This window comes from Falco naumanni, unplaced genomic scaffold, assembly GCF_017639655.2.
Source record: "Falco naumanni isolate bFalNau1 unplaced genomic scaffold, bFalNau1.pat scaffold_69_arrow_pat_ctg1, whole genome shotgun sequence".
Classification (NCBI taxonomy): Eukaryota; Metazoa; Chordata; class Aves; order Falconiformes; family Falconidae; genus Falco; species Falco naumanni.
The window spans coordinates 95212-117328 of NW_024427561.1; the positions used below are offsets into that span (position 1 = coordinate 95212).

General features: G+C 49.5%; 1 pseudogene; it reads left to right on the forward strand.

The window, feature by feature from the left end:
- Positions 1-22117, forward strand: part of LOC121082319 — a 41908-nt pseudogene that overhangs the window by 6386 nt on the left and 13405 nt on the right.

Consider the following 22117-nt stretch of genomic DNA (forward strand, 5'->3'; position numbering starts at 1 on the left):
TTCATCGCCCTGCTGCCTCTGGCCTCGAGCTGTTTTGCCCAGGCAGAAGGGATTAATGTTCACTCTTATGTGTTACGTGCATGTACCTCCAGAGCTAAAAGTGCTTTGCGAAGGTGGTGTCACCAGGTCTCTTCTCCTCCTGTTTCCACAAGCTGCAAGATCGTACTTTCCTCTCTTTTCTGCAGGTTCCTGGGCTGGTGAAGGTCATCTTGGAGAGCTCGCCTTATTTCAAGCTGATCAGCCACCATGCTGTGTGCCGCAAGGTACTGCCTGGCATGCTTGCGACTTTCCGCATCGTTTTCTCCCCTGATGAGAACAAGGTGAGACTGGAGGTCCCGAGAGATGTGTGCCTTCAGTGGGAGGTGAACCTGCGGGGCTGGGTTCAGCACAGGGCATCTGCTGTGGGTTTTGAGGCGCTGTCCTGGTTTCAGTGGCATTGCACTGGATCTACAGCTGGGGGAAACTTTTCCTGTGGTGAAGATGATGCTGTCATAGGCTGGAGGCTCTTCTATGCTTCAGACTGTGATTATCCTTCGGTGCTGGAACGTTTAATGCCATGTCTGTTGGCTTCAGGGATAAGAGTGCACTGTGTGGTGGGGTGGCCTCTCATGGTGTTGGTTTCTAGTATCTGACCATTGCTGCATAATTAGGGGTTTGCTCTGATAATTATAAATACAAAAGCCTGTTTGCATAAATACAAACGTGTTGTTTGGAGGACCCAAAGCTGAGCCTGATCAGAGTGAGGACCACCACCTTTGAAAACTGGAGTCGCTTCTTGAATGCGTATCGTGTTGGCCGCAGTAGTGAGACGGCGGAACGCTCTGTCTGAAGCCGGCACTTTTCTTGCACACCGGTTATAGCCCATGCCGTGCTGCGAGGTTTGCTCTAGGCTGTGGTCAGGCAGCCTGCAGCTGGTCACATCCTGGCTGGCAGCACCATGCGATGCCACCGCAGCAGGGACTGACGAGCTGTGCGTTCCCTCCCTGTGCTTTCCTGGGCGTTTTCAGGGGAAGGTGCACGTGGGACAGTAGGGAAACGGCAGGGAGGGGTGCTGATAAGGTGTTTAGCCATCGCACCTCTCTACTCGATGTTAGGGGCTTAATTATGATGGAAAACGCTAGGGGAATGGCTAGATCCAGAGAGCTTTCCCCTTTCCCATCTGGCAACCAGTTCCCTGCCTCAGCCTGGGCTGGAGCGAAGGTGATGCTTTTTCATACCCTCTGTGTTCCAGCCTTGCCGCTGTGCTGCCCCTGAGGATACTCGCCCACCTGTGCTCCAGCTGTGATTCTAGGGGAGAAGATGCGCTGTGCTCGTGGCAGGGAGCCAGCCTGGCACAGACACGCTGAGCTCCAGATGTCTTTAACCAGCAGGAGGCTGGTGTGCTGCAGAGGCATCTGGAGCGCACACAGGAATGAAGGGGGAGGTAGAATCTGCAGGCAGAGTGTTAGCCTGGAGCCTTTGGGCAGTCACGCTGGTGTGGCTGTGCCTGCGTGCATGGGGCTGTGGTTGCTGTGTCAGCTGGCACCTATTCCCTGCCCCGTGTGCCATGCTTTTGCTCGGAGGTTGGAGCATCGGTGCTGGGCCCTGGCAAGTCTGGCACTGTGCCGTGATGTGAAGGGGCGGCGGTGTTACCTGGAGGCTTGTTAACGCCAAAGGGTTTAGTACCTGGCATGGAAGGGAGGAAGCCCTGCAGGGGAACACAGACAGGCAGGCTGACTCTTTGCACCAGCACTCTGCTGCCTCTTGGCACAGTTCTTTGCGTGACTTTGTGGGTGATGCAAGGTGAGGGGGTCGCTCTGAGCCAGCTGGTGTTTCTGCACCAGGCCAGAGGTGCAGGCTCTCTTTGGGCACAGCTATTCTCTCATCTTCCGTTTGCTGCTTACACTTAGTTTAACACCCTGTCCTATCCTCAAACAGCATGGCTGTGGCAAACTAGAGAGGAGATGCCCTGTGGTGCCTGGCTCCCCATGCTTGTGAAATGATCGGTTGCTTTGGGGAGGGACTGAGAAATTGTTTTACGTCATTCGTATGGAAGGTTAAAATGATGTTGGCCTAGGGCAGTTCTCCATACTGCCCAAGTGACATAAGAGCTTAATCTCACCGAGATGGGCTTTGCAGGGGACACTGCTTCCTTTAAAATGTGATTTATTAGTATTCATGAGCATTCATTTTTGGGATGGAAGTAAATCGGTTCCCGTGAAGGGCAAAGAGCTGCTCTTCAACTACAGAGAAGCAGCAGAGCAACACATGAACATCACCCCAAATAGAAGTAGGGTGAGATAACTCCCAGGAGCACTCATGTCCAGTACTTTGTCCCTTGTCTTGCCCTTGAACTGGTGAGTGTGTGGCATTAGGGAGCTGTGCCAGCGAGGTCCTCTGCACAGCTTGAGCGACACCCTGGCGGTTTCTGCCGACCTGGGTTTTGTGCTCCTTGCAGGGCACTGGCAGAGGGATTGTGGGCTGCTTGGTGAGGAGCACGTGGGGATTATACAACAGAACCAGAACATTGTACAAATCGGACTTTTTGTCTCGTACTTGATGGAGTGTGAGTCAGCGAAGTGCCGGAGTGCTGTCGCTCAGCTAGAAATGCATCAGTAGCATGGTCAGGATGTGCAGAGCACCTTGCAAAGCCCTTAGCCAAGAGGCAGGCTTTGGGAGATGGTTCTGTAAAGCCACCTGTGTTGGGCTTGCAGTTGCTTGCCTGCAGAGTATCTGTGTGTTAGTTGTGGAAGGCTCAGGAGTGCTACCTTTGAATAACCCCTACATCTCTGATACTGCATGATCCACAGGGACTGTGGGTAACCCAGTGAAGTGGGGTCCGGGCCTTCCTGATGAGGAGCTGGTTTGTGTCATTCTCTTGCTTTGAATCTGTTCTTCCCTGGAGTAAGTCTGACTTCAGGGAAGTCAGTCCTGATTGAAAGGAGTAAAATTGTGCCTCAGCCCTAAGTAATAGGGCCATGTGAGTTGTTAGTGGCTGAAATGCCACGTAGCCCTTTCTTGGAAAATGAGCAGTTTCTACTGTCTCGCAGTCATTTGGGAATGTGCCATGTGCTCGGACTGTCAGAAAAGGAATAGCTGGTGTGCCTCTTGGTTTATTGGCACTTGTGTTATAAATGAACTGCTAATTTTTCTGCTGGGCAACAATTCCAGTTTGTTACTCTTGCTGCTTCTGATTTGCACGTTTCTGTTTTATGGCTCCAGTTGCACAGCGTGGGTGTTCTCGTGCCAGCCCCTGTTCCCGTGCGTTCTTGCGTTATGGTCTGACGGCCTCTGCTGAACTGGAAACCATTGTGGCACTGACTGGCCGACAAACAACAGACAGAAATACTTCCATTTGTGCGTCCTTCAGGCTTATTAGTAGTTTATTGTAAAGGAAGAAGGAAGCAAGAAGCACATAAAAACATAGCAGAGCTTATTCTGTGTTGTCCTCTTGCTCTTTCCACTGTAGCAGTGCACTGTTTTCAGGCAATGCAAGTTCAGTCTGTGAGGTTTGTGAAATTCATTGCTGATGCTCAGTGGAGACTGAATTAATGCACATTGATTACTCTGAAATATGACAGGACAGTGAGTTATTGCGTTACTGAAATGAAGTCCTTTAAAATTCAGCCCAGCCCTGCTAGATGTTTTGTTGTGCACAGAAGCTATTCCAAGAATACTTTTAAGATGACTCTTGTGAGGAGGAAAGGGGCAGAAGACCAAGGCAAATGGCGCGGCACCACAGGAACCTGAAGCCAAGTGACTCATTTCAAAGACTCCTGCGAACCGGCGGCTGAGGGGGGCAGGCACAGGGGCACCCCCTCTGCTGCGAACGGATCTTCATCCTCTGGTCTCTCCTCTGTTGTCACGGCCCTTATTTTCCAGCCTTTCTGATACCAGGGTTTCAGCGGGAGCTTTCCCTGCTTGGCTTGCCGTGTTACCTCATGCTACAAGGGTCTTTTCTTTGCAAGTTGGCTGCTGCAAGGACTTCAGTGAAGCATTTGGGATAGGTTATGCAGGGAAACTGACATCTGAGTTTGGGGTTCTGGGCAGTTAGGGTTGATATTGCTGTGACAGTAATTACTGTTAGCCTGAGTTTACAAAGAGCCTGAAACAACACCCAAGACGAGCAGCTGCTTCAGTCTCAGTGGGTGCCAGTTCAGGTGCCAGTGGTGATACCTGGAAGGCCAGAGCTTGTAATTTACTGCTTGTCACAGGGGAGCACGAGAAGGGGAACCATCGTACAACTGTCTGTATCTTCCTTGAAACTGAGAGAGGAGTTGTATGCAGGATGAAGTCGTATTTTCATGAAAACCTATAGCCTGAAGCTGTGTCTAAACACAGCAAACTTTAACGCATAGATGGGATGCAACCCCTCTGTCATCCAGGCACGTTTCTTTAGAAACCTGGTCTTAAACAGTCTGCTAAGGGTTTGCAGTTGCGAAGCAGAACAACATTTTGCACTGGTCTCAACTGTGCCCCTAGGCTGCAAGCAAGTGCGTAGCAGAGTTAGTGCCCTGGTAACACGAGGCAGTGCTGCAGTAGAGACTTTGCAACCTGTGGCCCCCAAGGGAGGGCAATTCAGCTTTCAGAAGCTTAAGGGACCATAGGTTCACAGTGGCACAAGCAGCCAGCTTCTGCCTAGCACCCCTCTTGCCTTGGGTTTCCCCCTGTTTGGGCTGATGCTGCATTCAGCTTGGTGCAAGGTCCCACTTTGGTAGGGGTGGTAGAGCGTGGCTGAAGGGTCAGCCCGCTCTGAAGTGCTGAGTCAAGCCTTGCACGGGATGCCATGTCCCACGGTGTCCCTGGAGAGGGGGCTTGGAGCATAATGTGCATCTGCATGAATGGCGAGAGGCATCTTTCTCTCTCAAGGTCGTGGTTGTCTCTGTGAAACCAAATCCTTGTTGCTTTAGCCTTGCCCTCAGGTCCCTGGAGAAATCCCTTGTGCATTGCTGTGCAGGTGGTCCCAGCGCCCCTCAGCAGCAACGGAGCTGGGAAGGCTGCCTGTGCTTGCTTTTGGGGGGGATTTATTTCTTGGGCTCTTAATTGCATTGCTGTTGATCCATTTGCTCCTTAGCAATGACAACGCCTTGACAATTACTTCCTTTTACTTCCTTCAAGTAGCTCCAGTTGTTGAAGTTCCTTTTTTCTTTATCCTCCTGCTGATCTGAACTTGCAGCCTCCTCTGCCTACCTGGCACCTGAAAGAGGGAGCTAAGTAAATATGGCATGCCAAGACTTAATAAGGCAGGTAGCTTTCAACTGGCTTTGCAATGCCTTTGTTACAGTAGTGTGGCCAAAAGAACAACAACAACAAAAGCAAATAACATTCTTCATTTGCTAATGAGTTTCTGAGGATCGAAACAGTGCAGGACGTGAAGTACCCAGATAATAGGTGCTTTAAATTCATATGGGCTGCCCATAGCTTTTATTTTAGAAGGCTTAGGCTGCAAGATTGAGTACAAAATTGCCAATTCAGAACGACTTGCTGAAGATGAAACGCTTTCCTGAAATGCGGTATTAAATCATGCAGGTTGCTTGCTGCAGTCCCCTTCCTAGTATTTTACCTTCCAAATAGGAAAAGCAAAAGCCCTTCTGCAGTTTCTAGGGTGAATATTTGAGATGTCTAGAAAAAGAGATTATGCCTTTTTTTCTTGGATGGGGCAGCATCTGTATTGACAAGCTTAAACCGCAGCTGAGCAGGTGGTAGGCGAGGTGCTGGGTGGTGGGTGAGGCGCTGGCTGTCAGCGCTTGCGTTAGAGCAATAGGTACGTGTCTGTGCCTGGGCTGGCTGCCTTAGGGCCCTTCCAGGAGGGGATGGGGACGGGAGCAGGAAATCCCAGCTGTGGGGGAGTCTGGATCAGTTCTGCTGAAGGGAGTTTGCTGCTGTATGCAATTCCTAAATCATTAAAATCCTAAAGCGCTTGCTGCTTCAACAATGATAAAAATATCAAATTAATTAAAAGCACTGAGGAAAAAATCAGGGCAGCCAGTGAGTGACGAGAAGCAGAGCTTTTATCAGCTCATCAATAAGAGCGCTGCTGGGGGTGATGGCTCCTGGCCCTATGGCAGCAGATTTACCACTGATTTCAGTGGGGGCAAGGTGATAGTTCCAGCGCAGCGATGCCACGCCATCCATCTGGAGACTGCTCTGCTCATCTCTACAGTAACATGATTTTGGTAATTTGATTTGCCTTCCTGCTGCTAAACGCCAGACAGCCGGGGCGCGGGGGGGATTGCCTGGCTCTGTTCTGCAGAAGGCAGTGGCTGGGACTGCACAGCCGGCTTTGCTCTGGCGGGGTGTCTGAGCGTCCCCCGTGTGCAGCTCCCGATGCCGCCTGCCTGGGGTGGGTGTGCTAACCAGGCACGCCGTCACTTACTCCTCTAGAACAGACCTTACAGAGGGGTGTGATTAAGGCATCAGCCAGAGCTGTCTCCTGTGTCCCCTGAGGCTGGGGTGAGATGTAAAGGGAAACGGAGTTCAGACACAGGAAGAACTAACACCCTTTAATTCTAGCGCAGAGGTGGCATAGGCTGCTGAGGGCAGGGGTGGAACTGTTAGCGCTTTTAGGTACTTGTGAAACCTCTCGCAAAAACAGTTTGGGTCTGGAGCTGAGCCAGCTCTGGTGTGGGGAGGTGGATCAGGTGGCTTTTGAAGGGTGCGTGTCCCCAGCCTTGGCCCTGTAACGCTGTGAGAAGGGGCAGGAAATACAGCCGTACCCTACACTGCCCTGACGCTGCCGCAATTACCGTGCCCGGCTTGTGAAGTATTTCACCAAAGACTGACCGTTGACTATGCATGTGGTGAAGTCCTTTTGAAAGTGTACCTGAGCATCCCCTGCCAAGCTTCAACGAGGTCGCCGCGTTGCTGGCACTGGAGTTAGTGCTGTGGCACAGCTGGGTTCTCAGTGGTGCTTCCAATAGTCTGCAGTGGCGATCGAAGCAGGTTGCGTTAGTGCTGTGATCCCTTGCATGAAGAGACTGTTCTGGTGTCTCAGAATCAAAGCATCAGATAATTGTGGTGCTGCCAGCTTGCTGCAAAAGCAGGTGAGTCAATGGGGTTGTTTCTTCTTTGCAAGTTAATGACCCTGTGCAAGTCATGCTACTGGAATGAAAGCTCATGAAGGTAAAAAGTACTGTTGTGTTACTGAATGGTACTGCTACAGTCATAGAAAACAGCAGTTTTCCTTCTGCCATGGGGAAAGTACTAAAAGCATTGTGCTGAGATTGTTTCTTTCCCTGCAGGTTTATTTCCACGAGCTCATCTGCATCACAGAAAGGGAGAAGTTTGTTGTGCCTCTCCGAGCTATAGGTGCCCGAGCTATCCTGGACTTCCCCGACCAGGTGAATTTCTCAGCCTGTCCAGTCAAGTACAGCACCCAGAAAACACTGCTGGTTCGCAACATTGGTAACGGGGCGGCCCGCTACTGCATCAGCACTCAGAGGTAGGGAGCTCATCTCTTTTTGCGCAAAACACTGTTGTGTGATAGTATAGTTGGTAAACAGCGACAAAAAGGAGCCAGAGCATGTGAGCTGCTGTACTGCTGCCGTGGCTGGAAATGGGCAGGGCACGTGGGGTTTGCTGTTGATTATAGTGTTTGAAGCATGGCGCAGCCTCTGCTAAAACTCTGCAAGCTGCAGAGTGGAGTTTTATAGTGCAACGGTGTCTTCCATGCACAGTCGTGCAAGACTGATTCTGTTAGATTGAACGAGCAAATGTAGGAAGGCAGCTGGACTGCCCTTGGGCTGTATAAGATCCTGCGTGGCAGACGACAGCTCGAGGAGCTCAGCTCCTGAAGACCAAAGGCAGTGTTAAGAAATGGGCAAGCTCTGAGCTGGTGGAAGGGACATTTAAGAATTTATCGTCAGCTTTATCAGCAGTTTGTCTATAGTAGCAAGTGCAATCAGAGATGATAGATCAAAGCAACTGGTATTGAGACCCTGACAAAAACCCTGTGGGGTCCAGAACCTGGTTTTCCAGTAGGTTTGATCTGGTCCCTGGGATCCAATATTCTTCATTAGAATGAGCTCTTAAGCGGAGATGAGCTGGCAGCGGCTTCAAACCTGCACTTTAGCCCCAAAGCAGAATGCCAATGGGCGCACAGGCAAAAGGTGCAGCAAATACCTGGTGTGTGGGTTGGGAGCCTTTTCTAGAGCTTTGTCTCTCTCAGATCTCCTGGAAAGTGCTCTAGCATGCTGTAGTAGCTACCAGCAACCTCCTTGATCTTCAGTACCTTCTGAAATGGTTATGTGGCCCTGTTGGCCAAATATACCCATTCCCTGGGAGGCCACAAGCACGTGGCATTTCGGCAGTCTCCTGGTCAAGCGCCTGATGCGTGCTGTGTCGTGGACAGCCTGTACTGTTCCTCTTGGTCTGAGAAGACAGTCACTGCTTTTCCAGTTTGCTGAACTGGAGAGGGTAATGCGTTCTGGAAACTTCACCTGCAAGGAAACCACTTCAGCTGGCTGGTAGTTAGCTCCGAGTTGCTTGGTCCCAGAGGTTTTGGTGTAGGAGCTGAGGTCCAGAATGCAGCAAAGACCTGCTGTCTGCCTTAGTGCACCTGAGTTGCTTCGGTTTCTTCCCCAGGAAAACAGGGGTCAAGAGAAGGCTCTTTGCTCTTTCTCCTGGGAAATGCAAAGGTCCAAGAGGCTTCTACCAAAGCCTGGCAAGGCTGTTGAAGCAGGCTTCCAGGATGCTATTCAAGCAGGGTGCTTCTTTTCACTGTGGAAATACACAGGCAGGAACTTGTAAATCCCGGTACAGCTTCCCTCTGGGATTTCCAGATCTAGTCGTCACCACCAAAACAAGTACCCAGTCGTGCGTAGCATCTCTTGGCAATGTCCTTGCCAACTGTTCTATTGAGTGATACAGCGTATGTTGAATCCTGCTTGATACGGATTTTATGCTGAACTTCATCAATTGAATGTTTCAGTCCTGATTTGCAACAAAGGGATGGGAAGCGTTACGAAAGCTTTATTTCAAACTACACAAGAAAGTACAATTCTGAATGACTGGATTGCGTGTGCGCAGAGATCAAAAGCTGGTAAGATTTCCCATGTCAGCCAAAGGCATCAGTCATCTCTTCCATTTCGTTATGAACTTTTGAAAGCCAGTTTGAAATTTCAAGCTGATGATCTTTGAATATAAGCAGCGTTTTATTCTAATTAGGTCACCCCCACTTTCATTCAGATTTCTTTTTAAACACTCTGAGGTTCCTGTCTTTTTGCTTTTTTTTTTTTTTTTTTTTTTGCTTTAAGTGTTCAGCAAAATGTCATAATGAATTCCTCATTGGGAACATTCTTAAAGGTTGAGTTCCTCTAATGCCTGTCTGTCTACCATCTGCCTATATATATATGCACAGATGTATAGGAAATAATATGAGAAATTTGGGGAACATGTGAAATGGAATTGGGCTGCTGGAGAAGATAAAATCATAGAATAACTTTGGAAGAGACCTCTGGAGATCATCTGAGCAAACACAGTGCTCAAAGCAAGACCGATGTCAAAGTTTGATCAGGTGTGCACTCAACACGAAAAGTAAGACCAAGTGATACCAGCCTTCGTCTTTCCTTCTCAAGGCTGCGCAAAGCCATTTATCCCAGCATCTCCCTGTATGTGCTGTGCTCCAGCCCCTAAGCTCCTCTTCTGTAGAAAGGCTTTCGTGCCCACCAGCCTGTACTGCCAGGGATTCTTCCATCCCAAATACAGGTTTTTGCATTTTCCATCCCTCGGCTGCATGCGGTTCTGCTGTGTCCCCTGAATAGCAGCCCAGCCCTCCAGTATCTCGACTGTACTCCCCCAAGCTTGTATCCTCCACTCAAAATCTGAGTGCTCCCCACTCTTGACCAGGTCACCACGTCCCCTTGCAGCCTGGGAGCAGAACAACCACGTTCTCCCTGTGCGATGAGGCCATGGTGGGCCAGGAGTGGTTTTTCCAGCCAGTGCTGGGGACTGCACCGGGTGACAGTGGGTTCCCTGCTGCTTGTGCTGTGCCTGCCCCGACGTCCCAGGTGAGCTCAGTGGCTCCAGCAACCCCAGCAGAAAAGAACTGGCCTCCCGGCTGGCATGACAAGTTGGCTGGAGAGTCACACCAATACACTGCTCCACAGGCGATTAGGTCATTAGCTGTTAATTGTCTTTGAACAACTCTACTTACAGAGGCTTTCATGGGAGAGACCGCTTTCCTCCTCATGTCAGGGGATTAATTTCCCTGCGTTAGAGGCTGTGACCAAGGCTGCATCATTATTAACGACGGGGGAAGTTTTTAGTTTAATGTCATGCATTCGTTTGAATGACTCCCGTAATGGTTGTTCAGCATCACAAACACTTAAACCTGTGCTTTGGACATTAATGCGTGATGTTTCCTGTCCTGGAGAGCTTAATGTGTAGATACGAGACGCAGTATTTAAGAGTTATGGCATAGGTGGTAGGAGTGCCAGCCTTACAGACTTAAATTCAGGACTGTTTTAGCTTCTTCCTAGTTAGTGGAGAACTGAAGCAGCTTTAGTGTGTGCTTAACTTCTGCTGAGTACGGATGTAGTGTTGTGTTAAAGCCAACATTAATATCACATAATAGTTTTGTGTGCCGCTATGTGTAAGCGTGCGTGCACGTGAGAGGGGGAGGAGGCTTAGTGGAGTAGAAGGGAATGAGAGATCAAAGTTTGTAGACCATCAGCTGGCCTCGGTGTCCTTTATTCTCTCTCTGCACAACTGAGACTTCTTAGTTGCTGCAACTTCTGTCATCTGGCCTGGGCGAATTCAGGCTCTTGCCCCTTTGCAAGGCAGCTGCGGGCGCCACAGTTTCCTAGTCCGATGCGCTGCTCCTGTCACTTCTCTCTGCCTCCTTTCTCAAGATTCCCTTCTCTATGGCATCAAGCGTAACCTACCAGCTTTCACCTTCAGTGCATTTTTCAGCCCATCTCCAATGCTAACCTTTCCTCTCGGTCAGTACTGCGAGCTCTGCTCTTGCAGCGGGTCACTTCATAAGGACATTCCTTGCCTCTTACAACTTTATCTAAGGACTTGTGTGGTGTATTTCACTCCACGGCAGAGCTCTCAAATGAATCCATGGGGCCAATTCAGCATCCTTCTGCTGTTGCTTGTTCAGAACTCTCCCTTGCCATGGGATCTACCAGAAAACACGGCCACGTTTTGACTCCTCTTTAATAAGGGCGGGGGGGGCGCAGGGACCCTAACACCGAAGCACTCCGCATTATGCAGCTTGTCTTTGTGCCTGTCCTCCCCCTGCATGTCCATACCCAGCTCTTCGCTGCATAGCATAGTAATAACAAAATAATAATAGTATAAATATAAAAAATCTCTTCCTGCCGTTCTCATTGTTAAGGCTGGATAGTGAGTTTCTTCTCCACGGCATTCACGGAGATAAATGTCATTCCAGTACATTTCAGTTGAAAATGGTGCCTGGAAGCAGCTCTCGGTGCAGCACTGCCTTTTCCTGACGTTACATTGTGCTGTGCTGTGCTATGGGTTAGAGAGGATCTGTCTGAGAAGGTCCATTTAGGAATGTCCCATCAGGCTCTGGAAGCTCAGGAAATGATCCTACATGGCACAGTGCTAGGAGCCGCCTTGCATCCCTCCCTGCAGTACCATTATACTACATGGAGGTGTGGGATTGGAGAGTTACCATGGGGTGTACAGGGATGTGACAACAGAGCCTGCGTGCAGGGAAAGAGGGAAAGAGAGAGCTTGTGAGATGCTGGCTCTGTGCAGGATTTTTTCAGTACGGAGATGGAGTCTTGGATGCTTTGACCTGACAGACTGTCTTTACCGGAGTGGCTACAGTGCTTGACTTTGGCTTTTATACCATTACCAAAACATTATGTATGCCAAGATTAGATGATCTTTGGGTTTTTCTCCTGCAATAGGTCTTAGTTGACAGATGAGGCAATTCAATCACCAGTAATTTTACTGTCGGTCTTGGGGTTGGAGGCAGCTTTTAATGAAATCAATTCTCACAAACTCAGATGATTTTATAATGCAAATTAAGGCACCAGTGGAGTAAAGGGGTTTTGGTTGTAGAAGAGAAACATACCATGGGACGAAGGATGTTGCAGCCTCGTTGCACGCTGCACTGACTAAACGTACGGTTGCAAGAGAAAAGGCAGCGCGGTTTCGGGAAAGCCTGAGCCACAGAACTGTCAGCGTTGTTCACTTGTCAGTTGGTTGCTAAATTGCCAGGAGTATTTTGCCCGTGGTGTCCTCATGGGATTTAACTTTTGCCCAGCTTTGTCAAGATGGGGAGCTGATGCCTGGTGAAAGCAAGCAAGATGTAAACACCAAGACAGATCCCTATGAAATTGCTTACTAATCTGGTGTTGTTCCCTTTCTGAAGGGCAATTACGGGCAAGAGCTCAGCAGGTTCTGCTGGGAAGGTCTCCCTCAGATTGGTGCGGCTAGATGAGTTTATACAAGCTGGGGATTGCAAGGCACCGCTGGGAGATCTGGACCTGTGAAAGTTTAGGTGTTGTACAACAAAGCAAATGTACAAATGGACATAGTTAAAAAGCATGTCAGAAGAAGAGCTATTAATAAACCTCCAAACCTTATCTTTCCTGTTTTGTCAGGAGCAGTAGTTACTCATTACAAGGGTAGATCTAACAGGACAAGAATTACCGTAAAGAGCAGCTCACAATTAATGGCTAAAAGGCCAAAGTTTAGCCTGCCAGCTTCGTCTGTTGGCAGTGGTTTTCATGTGGCTATTAGTGTGTCAGGGACGTTTCCTTAGCATCTCTTATCTGTAGGCTGCAGGGAACAGCTTAGTGATGTGGACTGAAGTTCAGAGTTCAGGTGAAGCATGGACCTTACATCCCTCTGGGTCTTGGAGAACCAGGTCTACGTGAGGGTTACCAAGCTCCTGCTACAGCAGGAACCAAGTTGTCCTGTGGGTACAGCGTGGGGTGGGAGGCAGGAGGTGCGGTGTCTGACTTGCGCTCTGTTTCTCAGTCCTGAGAATGAGTCCTGACCTCGGTGGGATCCTCTTCTCTGGTAATTTGAAGATACGAAGGTATCGACTTTCTCGGGCATCCCCTGAAGTCATCCTCAGGAGTGTCATTCCCATCCCAGGTATCTGAGGGCAGGGGTATGCAGACATGGGGACGGAGTAGGAAGGGGATGGGGTGGGAGGTAGGGCTGAAGTGTGGCCTTTAACCAGCAGCTTTTCTGTTCCGGCAATGTTTCTGGTAAAAATAATAAAATAAAAAGGGAGGGGGGGGGACACGACGATTTTTCTGTGCCTTTCCCAGAGCAGGCAGTGATCCCAGCCAAGCACCAGCAGAGCCCTGCCCAGTATAACCAGGCACAACCCCCAGTGCAGGTGCAGGGCCATGTAGAGCAGCCCGGTTCTGAGGCTGGCGGCGCCTTGGCTTTCCTCCTCCCTCTCAAAAGTCTCAGGTCCAGCACGTGAACATTGCAGGCCCAGTGCTTCCCCATTAGTCACTGGCGATGTTCTTGCTAGTCGTGATGGGAGCAGGTCAGGCCCCCAATTGCATCAGTGTCTCCTTAACGAGCAGGAACTCCAGCAATTTCATCAGCTGTCACTGCTTACATGAACGAAGCTCAGCTTGCGCATGGCTCTGATTTTTCTCATTATTTTTGTGGGCTGCATTCCCCAATCACTGTAAAACTCTGCAGAACATATTTTTAAGGTGACAAATTGACCAGCAGCAAAGCACTAAACGCAATAACTTTTGCTTTCCAAGTGAGGCTGTACAAGAGCCGCAAAGCCCAGCTGCTGTTGTGCAGAAACATGTTGCATCTGACTTTTCCCTGAGCATTAAAGGACTGAATTATGTCTGTCAGCTGAGAGCTGTTTCCCTGGTGACAAATCATAATTGCTCTTGTTAAATCTAAAGTACACCAACACGTTTTCATAATATTTCCCACACATAGCACAGAATTTCTCTAGTAGGCCAAGCAAACAGTTACCAAGCCTGGATTACAGCCCAGAGCCCCAGACTGCATTGCTTGTGAATACGCAGAAAACCTCCTGTTAAAGGTGCCTTGAAATGCTCCTGGTAATGGTGCTTCATTTAGCTAGAGATTTAATTGTTCAGGCTGTAAATGGGATACTCCTTTTGTGTCTTCTTTTCTTGTTTCTGTATCACTCTAATCTGCCTTTGCACTCGTACAGATCTTTCTTTGCTTAGAACAGCTTTCATTGAAATGCTGATAAAATGTGCCCTTTCTGAGGCAAAAGCAGGATGCTTTCAAGGTAAAAAAAAAAAAAAAAAAAAAAGGATAGATAGATTAATTCTGCCAATTAAACTCTAATTATTCTCTGGCCATTCAAGAATAAACTCCTGTTCTCCCTGTCTGATTTCCAGGGTGTAATCTCACTGGGACAGGTATCGCCTTGACATTTGCATCTCTTGAGGTTTATAGGTGGCAGGAAAAGACGGATTCAACTCAGTGTCAAGTTGTGCGTGCAAATAACTCTTGCCATCTCCGTGCCCTTCAAAAACCCTCCTCCGATCGTATCGCTAGCAGTCAGACTCTTGAGCCTTGCTGCAGAAAACTGGATGCAGGGTATGGGGGAGACGAGGTCATTTTATAGCTTAGGATCTTCTGAGGGCTGGAGCTCTTCAGGAGTTGGGTCGGTGGCTCAGTTCCTGGCCCTGTATGTTCTCTTTTTCTGCTGCTGACTGTGGTTTCTTGGCCCCTTGCTAATACAGGTGAGCTGGAGTGAGCTAGACGGCAGAAGGAACGTAGTCCCCAAATGTCCCACAATAATCCTGATGTGCCTCTCCGTGTTGCAGCCCTTTCTCTGTTGATCCCTCCGTTGGGACTCTTGGGATTGGCGATGCCATGCAAGTAACGGTGGACTTCCACCCAGAGAAGACTGGTGATTATTCCAGACCCCTGACAGTTCACTATGACACAGGTAAGGTCTGGGCACTGCATGGTGCCCAGTCTCTGCGTCCTTCAAAACAGAGACCTTTCAAAGCAGAAAAATGTTAAGTGCTTTGCAGACTACTTCTACAACCTTTTATTTCAAAACCTCTGTATGTTTCGGTGCTTGAGTGAGCAGGTAAGGGGCAAAGGCTGAGTGTGCCCTTGTTCTGTGTGGCTGTGTGCCGGTCTCTCCCTGGAGGATGCTGGCGTCGGCTGGGTGCTCTCCACCCAGCACCCCCCATGACTGTCATCTGCCATCATTCCCTGTTGTCCCAGTCACCTTAATTCCCTCTCCAGGTGTATCTCCCCTGTCCCGGCTTTGCCTCAAAGAAAAGTGACAAATAGTTGGTGCTTAGGGGACTTTTAAAGTGCATCCCCTCAAGCAGGAATGAGGTTTTTTGGAATGGGGTTTTGCTGGGAGTTGCTGATTCGGAGGCGGGAGGAACCTTGATTCTCCGTTACGGTGTGCATATGCACGTGTGAAGCTTCATTCCTTGGCGGTGCTATGTTTGAAGCACAACGTGGGAATGCGTGCCTCTGTCAGACTCGCTCCAATGCCGCTGTCTCTTACACATCTGTCCCCTGCACTGCTTCTACGTTGTTTTGGCGCAGACCCTTGTTCTTTCTTTTTGCCCTCTCCCACCTGCGTCCCACAGCTCACGACATCAGGACTAATGCAGCCAGGACTTGAGGGCTCTTGGGATTTGGCAGGAAGAGCTCGCTGCCTCCCGAGATAGGTGTAAAATTTATGTTAGGCTAGGAGAAGCTGAGATCAGGCCACAGAAACACCATCAGCTTTAAGCTTCACTTAAGAGTAAGTGGGGAATATCTTTAGGAAAAGGCGTCATGTTAAAATGCTTCTGTCGGCCTTGGCTCAGCAGGGGTATGTTGTGGTGCCGAACGAGACGCTTCCTCAGTTGCATGAAGGCACTTGGCGTGTGTTTCCTCTCGCCTGAGAGGGAGGTTTGGTTTGTCCCTGTTCCTCAGCGTTGGTCCTTGGAAGTGTGGTGTCCTAACCAAGGTGATACTGTGTGCTGCTTTAGCCTGGCAAAGAGCATTTTAGTTGTCTTGGGTTTGTGGAGTTACAAATGCTCCTGTATCTTCCAAATGCTTATGTAGCCTTACGACTTATTTCAGCTTTGTCTAACGTTTTTCAGTTATTGACATATTCACGGAGAATGGTTGATGCTCACTCAGAGGAGCTTATTGTTTTGGGTAACAGTTTCTAGGAAGAGTGACTGAAATATCAGCTAAGGAAGCACAAAAAAGTGCCTTATTTGTAGGCCTATACAGAATCTATAGGATAAAATTGAGAGGGCTAGAATTTCTCTGGGGCAGATGAGCAGTGACAGTGGAGATTAGGGCCGTAGGGTTTATACTTTGTGACGGAACAGAGTGAGTGAATAATTAGGGCCAGGATCTTTGTGGCTTGCTTTGAAAAACCTGAGAGTCTTGTTCTTACTGAAACAGCTGGTTCCTCCATAGTCGATCTTTGCAAAAGTGATTTGTGTGGGTAGGCCACGGGGATAAACTCTCTGCTGGCTCTGAGACGGGTGTTTTCCCAGGAACACGTGCAGCTCCCTGGGAGATGAACCCAGGATTTCATTCCTGCCTGCCAGTACAATGTTGCAGTTATTTTGAAATAAACTACGAATTGCGAAGGAGAGCAAGGGGATAATGAAGGGATTATCTCTCTAGCTTTGAAGCATACAGGTAAGTGAAAGGCTGCTGAGATTAATTGCTAAAGTGAAGCAGAAACGTTTAATCAATCAGTCTTTCAAGGTGTGGTGCAGAGCTTATTGCAGGAGTAGTGCAGAGCACCAGACAGCGTTCCCTGACCTCGCGCGGCGAGCCCTGGCTAATGTGTCCGGCACCACGGCAGGCTCCCTGTGACGCGCGTACAGAAAGCAGCCGGGTTGCTCTTTCGGAGCCACCAACAGAGTGTTTATTAAGAAACAGAAGTGCTAAGAGCAAAACAGCAGTTTAAGGTGTTGGGAGGCGTTTCCCTCGCTTGGCTGTGTATCAGTACTGACTTGCTCGCAGGCAGCAGTAGTTCTCAATGGATCACACCCTTCTTAGGGTGACTTACGCAGGATCAGGTGAACATTGCTTAAATTTCTGCTGAAGCTGGGTCAGATCTGTCCCTAGCATTGCTTAAGCAAGCATGGAGCTCTTCCATGTGAACAAGTCACAATTTTTCCCTTAGCGTATGATTTGGTTGATTTAAATTGTGTGTCCTTTGGGCTGGTTAGGAGCACAGGTACTGTCCCCTGGATGGACTGTGTGTGTGGTGGCAGTTCTGTTGCTACAAATTTATGGATGAGCGTGGAGAAAATGTTTGCTGCTATGAGCATAATGATTTACAATGAAAACTTGTCCTTCAGTGCTTTACGTGCCTAAACTCCTCCTTTTCGCCTGTGTACATGTGTCTGGGTGTGAAAAATCCCAGCTCGTACTGAAATGAGGGTGACTTGGGATGTTCAGGGTTCCAGCATATCCCTGTCCAGCACCTTAACATCAGATTATGGTACTTGAAAGGGTTTCTGAAACCTGCGTGCGAAGCACTCGTACAGCTTTGGAAAAGGTTTCAATACCACTGAAAGTCCTGTCGGTCAGTTGGCCTTTCCCAGATGACGTTCAGCCCACCCTGTATGGACCGTGTGGATGTGGGAAAATAAGTTTATGGAGGTAAGTCCTAGTCTCAACCAAGCCAGTATTCATAAAGTTTCGATATTCTTTCAGCTGTCAAGTCCTGCTCAAGTGAGGTGATGCCCAAGCTGCTTGCCCTGAGTGCTGCTGATTGTACACCAAACCCAGTCTGCTGCAGTAACAACATTTATTGCAACCTGGCAGCGTAGCACCAGCTTGGTGTGGGAAGGTGAGCTTTGCTCAGGGACACGTGGCTGAGGAGATGCATGACGGGTTTCCAGAGGTGTGCCAGAGGTGCAAAGCAAATCCACCAGTCCAGTGCCATCCAGAAACAATAACGTCTACGGCAGGTGCTCCATGCAGGTGGAGAAGGCTGCCAGAGACAGGAGGTGCCGGAGAGATGCTTGGAGTTGTGGAAGGAGAATTGCTTCTCTACTCAGAGCTCCCTAAATGCTGACTCACATTAGGCTCCTGTCTCCAACGAGTACTAGTATAGTATGATGGGTGGTCTTCAAGGTGTAGGACCAGATCCTGTGCCTGTATGTGGGTGCCTCCAGTGCCCACTGGCCCTTGTGGCAAGGCGCTACAACACGCTTCTAGCCCAGGGGATCTGTGGTGCGGTATTGAAATTCCTCTGTGCAGTTTTTCCCCATCGGTTGCTGCATCCCTTGGCATCTCTTTGTCAGCACAGAAAACTTCAGTAATTAGCAAAGCACCACTGAGCTTGTGCATGGCTGAGAGGCGCTATATATTGAGATGCTTTTATTGCTGTCAGTAATAAAAGTAACGATGCAGATGGCTCTCTTTCAGTAGCTCTGTGAGCCTAACGCAGAAGCAAAAGCCTGGGGGCAGGATCTCACCCTCTTTGAGGGGAGGATCAGAACCCATACCCATAGGAGTATTTTAGGAGACAGCATACCCAAGAGGAGGCAGCCCTCAAGCAGAACTGCCTATTCCATGGGCTTTCTAAATGTATTGGAATTTAGCTGGGTGGTGATTGCGGTCCTGTTTATACCACGTTGCCCTGATGTGCTGTGTATGGAGCCTTCCCCTCATCCCCCTCGAGTAGTCACCTGCTGGTCCTTGGTGGCCAGGGGACTGGAGCGTGAAGGGGGCACATCCACGTGCCAGCTGGGAAGCAAGTGCTCTGCAGCAGTGCTCCCTTCTCACCTCTCCGTTGCGAGCAGCTTTAAACACTAGAATGAATGCTGCTACAACTACCGAGTAAGGGAGAGGTGACCTGTGTCAAAGCTCTGTGGAGAAGGCCAAAAAGAGAAAAACGTTGAAGTGGTTCAAGGCTGGATGTAAGGGTTTGGATTCAGAGATGCTGGTCCTGCCTTCGTTATTGGGTGATGCTAGGCAAAGTCCCTTCACCTCTCGGGGCCTCTGTCTTCATGCATATAAACCCGTTAATTTCACTGAAGTGATGCAATGCCTGAAAGTCCGTGAGTTTGCTTATCAAATGCTCTGGGATCCTCTGCTGGATGGCAGTGTAGGCAGTGGAGCAGATCTAGTTTGCTTATCCCTGCCAGTCCAAAAGGGAAGGTAAAAAAGAGTGGTGCTGGTAACCTGCAGCTGAATCCCAGCTGCTCTCCCCTTGCCAGCGAAGCACTGCGGTGTGTGCTCCTTCACCTTCATCCATCTCCCCCGAGCACCTCTACGGGAGGAAAAGCCATCTGAGGGTGTTGGTGGGTTGTCCATTAGTCGTGGCAGTAGCTTTGAGCCAGGAGGCTCTCCGGAGGGCTGCTAGCTTTCAAAAACCTCCTCTTAGCTCGTGAATGTGGCGTAAAACTACCTGCCATGCCAGCGAACAAGTGATAACCTGATCTGCTTGGGACCCCGTGGCGTGGGGTCAGCCCCTTGCTGAGCTGCTCCTGCTGTTCCTCCCCCAGGGCGTTGCTGCTCCTGCGCTTACGCAACAGTCTCTGCAAATGTTATTAAATGATCTGCTTGGTTTGTGTCTCTCCATGGCTGCAGGCGCTGTCGCAGGCTGCAGAAGCAGGAGGAGAATGAGAGGAATTCTTTTCTCAAGCAGTGTGCAATGGACCCCACGCTCCAAGAACGCCTTTCCCTTCTCTCCTGTGCCTTCCAGAACCAGAGGGCAAAGGTGCAAGAAGACCCTATGCTTTTCTCCAGTGATATTTTTGCCATTGAGCCGGTGGTAAGTGATAGCTGAGAACCTCTCTTCCTCCTCCTCCTCCTCCCTGGATGAGGTCACTTGGCAGATACCCGCATCAGCATCTTGATGTGCCGAGAGGGAAGACATGAGGTTTCTAGTGAGGCTGGGAGAGGTTGTTGCAAAAAAGCGTTTCTAAACAGTGAGCTCCTGGCAGGCGGCGAGAGCCTGCCTAAAGCTGAGCTCTGCTGCAAGGGCTGTAAATGAAGGGCACTTCATAAGTGTCCTTACAGTGTTCAGGGGTACTGATTATTATATATAAGGGCAGGCCTTACACGTAGCGTATGGGGATTAACCATGGGCATTAGTTCACCTATTGAAGAATGAAAAGGTCCTCTATGGAAAGGAGGCCAAGTTCAGCCCAAGTTTAATCACGGAAAGACCAATCCCTTCTTATAATCTGGATTTATACCATGTGTGACTCTCCCTCCCAGCATCGTCTGTGAGCCTGCACGCAAGGCTGGCAGGTTTAAACGGACTTTTTGAGTTTCATTGCAGACTTGGAGAAAACGTTTTGCTTTGGTGTTCGCGCAATCAAAACCTCATGTCCTTCAATGAAACAGAGCCCTGACTCTGAGTATTTGCGTGGTCTGAGATGAAGAATGCCTGCTGCCTGAGCAATGCAAAATCCCTTCTCATCTTGGAGCAAACCCTAGAATAATGCGAGCCTCTTCTTTCTTTTATAGTAGGTGAAACTATTTTTATTTTTTTTTTAAGGAAGGGGATCCTGTTCTCTTTTATAGCCCGAATGAGGCTGAGAGCCCCCCGTGTCAGCACAGCTGCAGTTTCACACCACTGCAGCTGAGAGCAGCATGATGGGACCAAGAGCCTGTGTCAGAGCAGCAGGGGTATTGCAGAGAGATCACCTGAGCTGTGCCAGCTGCTTTTGGAGCATGTCCCAGGGCTCCTGCTTCATTACAACTGGGCTAGGTCTCCATAACGAGCTTAACCTGCTCTTGGGCTCCTGAAGTGCATTAGGGTGAGGTCCAGCAGCCTGGCTGCCCGCTGAGTCCTGGTGCTCCGTGTAGCGCTGTACGGACCCAGAGTGTAGCCTGGCCTCAAGTCTTGAGTGGAAACCTTTCCTGAATGGCTGTGTTGATGTTACAGTTTGCTTAGGACTGGGTGTAAGTGGGATACTACAGGAGCCGTTCCCCTCCTGTCCTGTTCAGCATTATCAGTCTTTAGATTTCCATTAATTCCATGATTTATGGAACAATGGGTTTCACATTCATAGTTTTGCTGATGTCTGATTTCCCCCCTGGCGTACGGGTGTCTTCACAGCAAATGTTAGTCTTTTTTCCTATCAAATGTAACATCTAAAAATCCACTGCTGCTGACTTCCACAACCTTCTCCCCGGTGAGAGTCCCGTAACTTCTAGCGTGGACAGAGACCCTTCTTGCAGCGCCGTGTAAATCTGCTGGAGGGGCCCCACCAGAGCTGGGACCTTGCTGCCTCGGACCTCCTGGCCAAAAGCGGCAGCTGCTCTTCCCACCTATCACCTGTGGTGCCTGGGAGCACCCTACAGAAAGAATCAAACCCTTGGAACAAGTGGCTGGAGGTTTCCAGAGGTTAGGAGGCCGCTGGAGGGACGATAGCCTTGGAAAGGCTCTCTGGGCAGGGTGGCTTTGCAGGGTTTGTGCAGCAGCTTTGCTGTGCAAGCGGGCTGTTAGCTGCCAGGTGTTGCTCTCAGTGGAAGCTGCAGCAGGCTGTTTCAGCCTGTATAAGGTTAACTTGCTGATGAAAACAATAAGAAAAAAGAGGAGGAGTGGTTTTGCAGTCAGCCTGTGACCATGAACATTTTGAGCAGCCGTCCAAGCCTGTGGGAAACAAGCTGTTTCTCTGACTTTCTGAGTGCGTCTCAAATTTGATTTATTTTTGCAAAGACGCATGGTATGTCAGCAGAAGCATCTGTGGTAGAAGCCCAGGTGGCTCTCAAAGGACAAAGTCCTTTGCTGCACCTTCCCCACCACAGCTTAGCTGTAAGTCACAGTACAGACACATGGGAGCTGACTCCTTGGAAATGGAAACCAGAGGAAAGGGAGGAAAAGGATTTGTAATCATTGCTCTTACCTTGACAAGTCATCACTGTCTTGTCATTGCCTGGTAGCGACTCCTCAGTGCCACGTGTCAGCTCTGAGCCGATGGAGGTGGTCTTCAAGATGTGCAGGTTACGCAAGTGCTACTGCTGGTGGTGCAGAGGTTGGGCCAGGAGATAACAGCGATATTTGTTCTGCAAACCTCCACCTCAGCTGAGGTGCCCAGCTGGTCCCCATCCAAATGAGAGGGGACTGCAGAGCACTTTGGGTTTTGGCAGAAGGCGCCATCTCCAGTGGGAGCAATGGTCCATCCCACCGCTCGCTGTGGGTTCGGTTATTTATGGGAAGGGGCAGATACTGGCCTTTTCC